Here is an 8,372-nt window from a genome sequence, read left to right as displayed (position 1 = left end):
GGGATTGAGCCACTTAAAACAGGGCTGTCCCCTGTCACCTGAGGTTCTTTATGACGATGTATGACCAGATAGAGAAACTACATTGATTGTTTTTGACCTTTGTGAGAATTCAATTTAATGTTAAAGTTTAGATTAAATTAATCCTGAGTAGCCTCCCCCCATTAAACACACTGTATTTAAACTGAATGTGAACTAGAAAGCCTGTTAAACTGTTACCAAATATAACATTGACTGATAACAATCAATCTGAGTTCGTTTCGTTCTAAACAACACATACAACAGTGGTTCAGCTGGGGTTATTTGGGTACAGCCTGTAAAGTTAATCAATGGTGAGTTTCAGAGCCAGTTTTCAAGGGTTGGGAAGAACCAGTAAAAATATGGAGCCATGAAATAATTCAACAATACTTGGTAAAAAAAATAATATTATTATGAAGGCTGATCAAAATTTCAGATGTAATTTAGAAAGAGCCTTTTAAAAACCTTTTCCAAGTGTTGGCCACTTGGAGCCACACATGTATATATGTTTTTCTCCAGTTAAAAAAACTCACATGAAAAAAACCCCACAAACTCTAAAAACAATCATAATCAATCAGAAAAAAGAATAATATGAAAAAAAAAAATCTCTGAAGAATATCTAATGTGTATGCAGTGAGGAAATTGTCAGGAATCCAGTTTTTGTGGGTTGTTTCTGTGTTTCCTTTTTTCCTCCACCAGGTGGTGCCCCGTCCTCATTGGGCCTCCCTGCACACCTGCAGCTCGTTTCCTCATTACCTGTGGAGTGCTCTTAAGCTGCTGACTGCCACTACCTCGGGGCCAGAGTGTTTGCCAGTTTTGGGTACTCTAGCCAAGCTGAGTTTTGCTGAGTCAAACTGAGTTTTTGTCAACCTGAGTTTTAATCTTGCTATTTTTGTCTTTGCCTCTCGGCAGGAAGTCATCCTGCAAACTGGAAGTTTCGGACCTTCTCTCCCTGGAAGGATCAACTGAGCCTCAAACTGAGCTGGGGATACAAACAGGAGGTTCGGATCCACTTTCCCCCAATAGGTTGTTTGAGTTTCACACTGAGCAAGGGAGTCATCTGCACCACAGCCCGTTCAAGTACCGCAGGAAATCTGAGTGGCAGTCAGCTTCTCCTTTCACCAAGGAACAACCGCAGTCTGAGTAAACCCTGTCCGCCCAACATCAAACAAGACAATCACTGGAACATCTCACACAGACTGGATTCTATAAAGGACACCTTTTCTGGAAACGTGAGTCTGCAACCTATTCCTCCTCTTCAAGCCAAAGAATCTAATTTCCCACTGAGCCTTAACTAACTGCAGTGTCTTCCCCTCACCTTTCAGTTCCGGTTGAGCAGTGTTCAGAGCAGCATTGGACTCTTGTCATTATACTAATAAACCTGTTAAATTTTTCACTGGTCTCTCTGTTTGGTCTTCTGCATTTTGGGTCTGATCTTTAATTAAATCATGATAGAAATGCAAAGTTTAAACTGTTCATATCTTCACTATGTGAATACTACTGGTCCAATTCTTCATATACACATAAACCTGCCTTTCAACAGGTACTGCAAACACTTGACATCTGAAACAATGATGTGAGGGTTTCTAAACTTTCCATACATACAAAAATCATCAGTTCAAAAGTATTTTAATGTCAAGAGAGAATATGATAAAGAAAAAAAATATACTAAATAAAATATAAAAAAAATAAACTATAGAATCCTTTTTTTGACCTGCTCTAGAATAAATCTATTATACATTATTGTATTTCAATAAATAAATTAGGTTTTTGTAAAATATGACTGTTTTGGTCATTTGCCCTACTAAAACAAAGGTATTCAGTTTACATATTTGGACATAAAGATTTAAGGAAAATGACTTTGACTGTTTTTAGTAATAGGAAAATGATTTGGGTCATTCATTCTTTGAAGTTGCTTGTCTTATTTATACAGATTTTATAGATAAATTGAAAGCAGATTTGGGTACAAAGTCCACTCCTTTTAAGCGTCTGTTAGACAATATGGATAAAAGCCAGGTTATAAAGTCAGATACTATGGGTTTTTACTAACATTTTCCAATTGTAAGAAAATATTGATTTGTTTCAACAAAATTTGCAGCGGTTAAAAAAAGTTTCTATCTGCATCTACCACTTGTACTGGAGAGCAAGAGAAACACTTAATTGCTACTGGCAACTGAACAAAATTCGCCTGCGACCTCTTAACTATGGCAACGCTTTGGACACCCAGATCTTCTTAGTTTTATAGTTAATTAGTTTTATTTTTACCTTTCATGCATAAACAAGCAGCCTATCATACAGATTAAAGCAAATATCAAGGACCTAAAAACAACCTCCGAATCTATACCCTGAAATACAAGCTTACTCTGAAATTCTTCAGCCTGTTGTCACAATCAAAAAGCCTAGGTTTTGAGTGCTACTCTTAGATCTCTGGGGTTCAGGAATTGGAAGGAAACACCCTATTGCCAACCTGATACTGGATACTGTTGTCTTACTTGGCTCTGCCTTTTTGGTGCTTCCTCTTCCTTGTCATCTTCAAACTCCTATTCCTCATCTGTCTCTTCTTCCTCTTAATCTCTAGGATTTTCCTGTTCCTCTGTATCAACTAAATGACAATAACTGCAACTGACCTTCTCAGCTACCAATAACAATAAAGGCAACAGTGAAAACTTTTACACACTTTGAGGAAGAATTCAATGTTAGAATATTATTACTGAATAAAAATCAAAATTTAGCCACACAAACAAACACAATAAAAAGAGTTGCTTTATTTTTCTTGATCTGATAAATAGCTACATAAATGTCTAAACAGGTTAAACCGATTTGTAGCCCATATACTTAGATATTAGTCTATATATCACTGTCAGGAAACAGTGCCAGTTTCCTGAAGCTTTCTTTTTCAGTGAATAATTTATTTTTTCTGGTCAGCCATTATGAAATTATTTTAATTGATAATGCAGATTAATGCTACGTGGATTGATGATATTACATTGCTAATAGCCTTTATTTAACATTCGGTAAACCCTGAACACAATCTAAAACACAAACTAACTATATACCATTAAAAGAAATTATAACACTGCGTAACTGTCCAGGCTGGTTGGAGTCACTCTAACCTTACCCCTCCAGCATGGAAAATATCCTGGTGTTTTTGCTCAGTCCATAATTTTCTTCTCATTTTTAGCACATTTGCTCATTTGAAACACTCTTCTTTCTTTCTTTTCTTTTTCTTTCTTTGTTATGAGAGGCCACTTGTAGCTCCCCTTTATATTAACATTACTTCCAACAGAAAGGGCAGCTGCATTTAATTGGATACGGTAAAAAAAAAAAACTTTCAGGCAACAAACTGGCTGATTCGGCTAGAAAAGACAGGCAATTTAGGACTCCTGCTAGGCCAGCCCAACCATGATTATAGGGTCCAATTTTTTAACTTATATTTTAACATTAAAATGATTATAAACCATCTTACTTTTTTAAGTATTTCAGGTAACATTGGTTAAACTTTTGCATGAAATATTACAGGTAATGAAAAAAAATCTAGATGAATAATGTTTTTTTTTGTGCTTTGTATATTAAGAGTTGTTGCATACAATGTTTCAACCATGAAAACTGTATAATATAGCATTGTATTTGACAAATTATATACTGTGGAAGCATTTTGTATTCATTCTGTCTTGATAACATTTTCTTAACGACTGGAAATAGAATAGTCTTTCACCCAAATTGCATGGTTTTCCAATTATATGGCTGTTACACCTGTATGTTTGTGTGACTTAGTGAGTACCATAAGCACAAAGAGCCATCATCAACACTTTCATGCTACAAAAAGCTGGCATCTGTGGCTCTGATTACATCCTGCTGTCTGGATTAGTGCTGGTCCACTGCAGGAGGCTGTGAGGCAGAATTCATAAGCAGCTCTGCTTTGACAGAAACTAAACAAACCTCTTTTATGGGGCCCTCCGCATATGTTTGGAATAACAAACCACAGGGCTTTAAAAATATAGTGTGTTGTAGAACTATATGTCTCATTGAAAAAGTCCATACTGCTGATATAGACTTTCTAGAGGTATGAAAAACATAAAGATGCTTTTTGTCAGCAATCACTCTTTCAGAGAGTTGGTCAAAGGCATGAGATATGTTAAACCCTGACAGCTCAGTATGAAAAAGAAATGGAGAGACAATGAGAAACGAGAAAGGAAGTGAGAAATTCCCTTTGATGAGCTATGTAAACTGTTTCAGCTCAACATTATGGAGGACACATTGGCTGTTCTACGATCAGATGTCTGTCAAGGATGGCAGCATGAAAAATGGATGTCAAACCACCTTTTTTAGTGCTTATTTGTAAATTTGTTTATGTGGATAGATGAACCCCTATGCTATGTGTGTTATTTTTGTTGTAACGATGTTGGTTAACGGTCCTAAGGTGGGTGTCTGAACGTGCTGACTAACAAAGGGCTATGGATGATATTAAGCTAGCAGTCAGGTGACTTTCTATTGTTAGGTTTATGTTTTATACATGGAAGCAGTTCCAGTTTATCTAACTGGGAAGGCCTCACACTAAATTTGCATTGTACCTATTTTTGATGTTCCTCATTGCAGATGGAGGACCTGCTTGGTTGGGGCCTGTAGTTTTTTTAGGATGCGAGTTAGGACCAAGAGGGTGCTTCAGGTCTTGGCACCCTTATTGATTCTGGCTTGGACTGGTTTAGCCTTTGAATAGATTAATTGAGTCACTCTTAGACCCTTAGACTCTTAGACTTCCTCTTTGGTCAATTTAGCATACCGGGAGCATACCTGAAGCTCTGGATGATGTAACACTCACAATCAAAGGGATAAATACCCCTTTGCTACATCTTGTTTTGCAGTTTGTAGAAGGTTATATATAGGATGTACAATTAATTTTGTCCAGTTTAAAAAATAAATAAAATAAACAGCCAAAATATATAATTCCTTAAATCTTTTCCCTTTCTTAGAGCACCGGCTGTCCTCTATGCTTTGAATGCTAACACATGAGCCATACAAATTGTAAAATTTACATTTTTTCTTGATTCTCTTTTTGATTATTCAGATCACTTCTTTCAGACCTCTTTTATATATCAGCTAAAGAAGGAAAGAAAATTATACAAATAAATGGTGCTCACAACTGAGCACAGAATTCCAAGAACTTCAGTCTGGTTAGTCGTTTTTCAGTCTAATTAGTTTATTGGCTGCAAGCAAGACTGGAGGTGTTGAAATAGGCTTTCCTTTCAAGAGAAGATGAGAGAGCTAATTAACTAAATTAGCCTGACACATAGCTTTCCTTAACAGGAGTGAAAATCTTTCTGCATGTTAGACCAGGGTAGCAAGGGATGATTACCCATTATATACATTGCAAACGTCAAATTATTTAAGAAAAAGACATTGTAATCCGTCAGTCTGGGGTACAAATAATTTACAATTCTCCAATTAGAAAATGTTTTTTTAATCTCTGAGGGTACAGATAGATAAAAGCTGAATTGGTTTAAAATTTGAAGGTAAAAACAGCTCATCTAAGAAACCTTAAACGCTGTAATAAACAGACATTAAATTTTGATGCATCAGTATTTTATTACTTACTTTTTGAAGAATGAAATGGGAATCTGCCTTCCCTTCGGTGGTTATATGTAGGGTAAAATTGTGACTTTGATTCTTTATAGGGATATTTACTTGTCTCCTATAACAACCAGATGCCTTGTGTTGAAAAACTGATAATCTGAAGCACAACAAGCCCCCAGTGATCTTTGAAGGAAGATATTTCTTCATTTGTCTTAGTGATTGGCTTATCTCAACAAATCAAAAATCAAACAGGGTCATCTATTTGAAAAATGGCTTTGCAATTAGCAGCAAATAAATCATACTTTAATCCTTTTTAATTGACCAGGTGGTTTGTATTTTACTTGAGATGAGTTCTTGAGGATTGTTTGGAATTACAACCTAACAAAAGAGATGAAAATTTATATTAAAAATAGCTATACAAACTTAGTGTGACAAGAAAATACACACTTTGTGCATATCTTTCATATCAGATTGGGGTCTTTAACACTGGCACCTGGGGACCCACTGTCCTGGACATTTAGCTTCTTTCACCTGCCTCAACTTAAATAAATGGGTGATTAACTGACCTCTGAAGCCCATGACTGCTGAGGAAGTAATGCCACCATTTGTTTCAGGTGTAGTGCAGCAGAGACACACATCTAACACATGCAAGACAATGGGTCCTGGGCTGAAGACCTCTGTTTTCGTACATTTCAGAGCAGCCCCATCTGACTTAGTGTTCGACTCCCTTGGTAGTCTGGGGAGTTTAAAGCACTGAGGGGATCGATTCATCTAATTATAACAAAGATACCCAAACACTGGTCCTCTGGGAAAGTCTCCTGCAATTTTAGTTGTGTCTGTGGTTTAATGCAGCTTAATTAATTGGTAAGTCATTATCAGGATTCAGCCACATGTAGCAGGATATCGGCCCCCCAAGTTCAACAACTTTGTTTGGCTAAAGTTGATTTGTTTGAATTTTTCTCTCACAGGCTTGTGAGGCTCCGCCCCTTCTCGCACTGACTCCTCATTCACATAGACCATCACCTGTGTTTCCTCCATTATATCCTAAATGAATGTCATTCAACAATACAGTAATTCCCACCAGCTTTGTGGAGCTCCTGCATGCTTCTCCCCTTAGTTGGCTATCAGCAATTCAGATCGAGCCTATTTCTGATGGATAATGTATAAACATGACAGGTAGTCAGTGTAAAGCTGGCCAAACAGTTTAGTGGGGCATTTCAGACTTCTGAAATTTGTCCCTAACAAGTGCGGTCTATGCAGACCTTGTAAAACTGGTCAGTGTTTCTCCAACTTTAATCAAAACATCTTATGCTTAATTTAAAAAAGTAAAATGAAAAAGTCTCTGAATCTTTGGATGTGGTTAAAATGTCATTAATGTTGCAAAATTAGGAAACCTTTTAATGCTTTTAATGAGGTCAGAATTCTTAGGGCTTGGTTTATGCTTGACATGTATGCGTGGTCCACAGACCCAAATTGCTAATATTTGTAGCACCCACACCATTCTGCATGGTTGATTTTCCACACCATGCACCTTGTAAAAAAAGTTGTAGCTACCTGATACCAGTAAATAGCTCCACATGGAAAAGACAATGTCGATGTGCACTGGCGAGGGTATATTGAAATAAAAATCTGAAGACATTGTATAAGTTGGCCGATAGATATAAATTGAAAAAACAGATAAGAAAAACATATTTGAAAGAAATTACTATCATTCTTTGATAACTAGTAGAGGCTGTAAAAATGTTGGAAACAGCTTTGTTTTCTACTTCTACATTTTGTGTGGTGTTGTAAGCTTTTGGCCTGTAATGTAACTACCATCAGACAAAAAAATAAGGTACAGTGGAAAAAGCTTCCGGGCTACACAATGGAGCGGTCTATAGCATTGTTGCTTTACAGCATGAAGTTTCAGAGTTTGATTTGCGGCCCAGTACCTCTGGCATGCTCATGGTCCTGATGCAGTTTGCATATTCTTCTTGTCCATGTGTTGGTTCTCTACAGGTACCCCGGCCCACAGTCAAAAAACACGACTGTAAAGTTAATTGGCTTTTCTAAAATGTCCTTAGGTGTGAGTGTATGTGTGCATTGTATTGTGCCTCTCTGTTGCCCCTCAACAAACTGGCAACCTGTCCAGGGTATCCCCGGCATTTCACCAATAGACTGCCAGAAATAAGCACAGGTCCCACCACAACCCGTCAGAAAAAGAGGCAAAAGATGGATGGACCGATGGGGGAAAAGCTGCACAAAGCATAAAAGCTCTAGATGTTGTGTCGGTGTGTCATTACAGTCCGGAATGTAAGGCACGGCAAGTTTATTTGTATGGCACAGTTCAGCACAGACAAAATTAAAAGTGCTTTACACAATTTAAACAGAAAACGAATGAATTAATTTAAAATAAAAACATAATAAAAGTGGATAAGTAGAAATCAGTTGGACCACAACTTTAAAGTAATGAGACCTCAGTTGATAGTTTAACTTAAACAGTCAAAGGCAGCTCTAAAAAAAATGTTTTTTTAACTTTGATTAGAAGAACTCAGGCAATTTTCCAGTCTCCTAGAATTTTATTCCAAATTAGTGGAACGTAGGAACTAAATTCTGTGTCTCCATGTTTGGTTCTAGTTCTGGGTGAACAGAGTAGGCTTGAACTAGAAGACGTGAGTGGTGTGGGAGGTTGATACACTGACAACAAATCTGTTATGTATTGAGGTGCTCCATTCAGTGATTTATAGACTAACAGAAGGATTTTAAATTATATTCTCTGACTGACTTTTTATGCAAAACTGTGAAGG

This window comes from Cyprinodon tularosa, unplaced genomic scaffold (genome assembly GCF_016077235.1).
Source record: "Cyprinodon tularosa strain WSP-4 unplaced genomic scaffold, ASM1607723v1 ctg30, whole genome shotgun sequence".
Classification (NCBI taxonomy): Eukaryota; Metazoa; Chordata; class Actinopteri; order Cyprinodontiformes; family Cyprinodontidae; genus Cyprinodon; species Cyprinodon tularosa.
Note: the sequence above shows the minus strand (reverse complement) of the source record.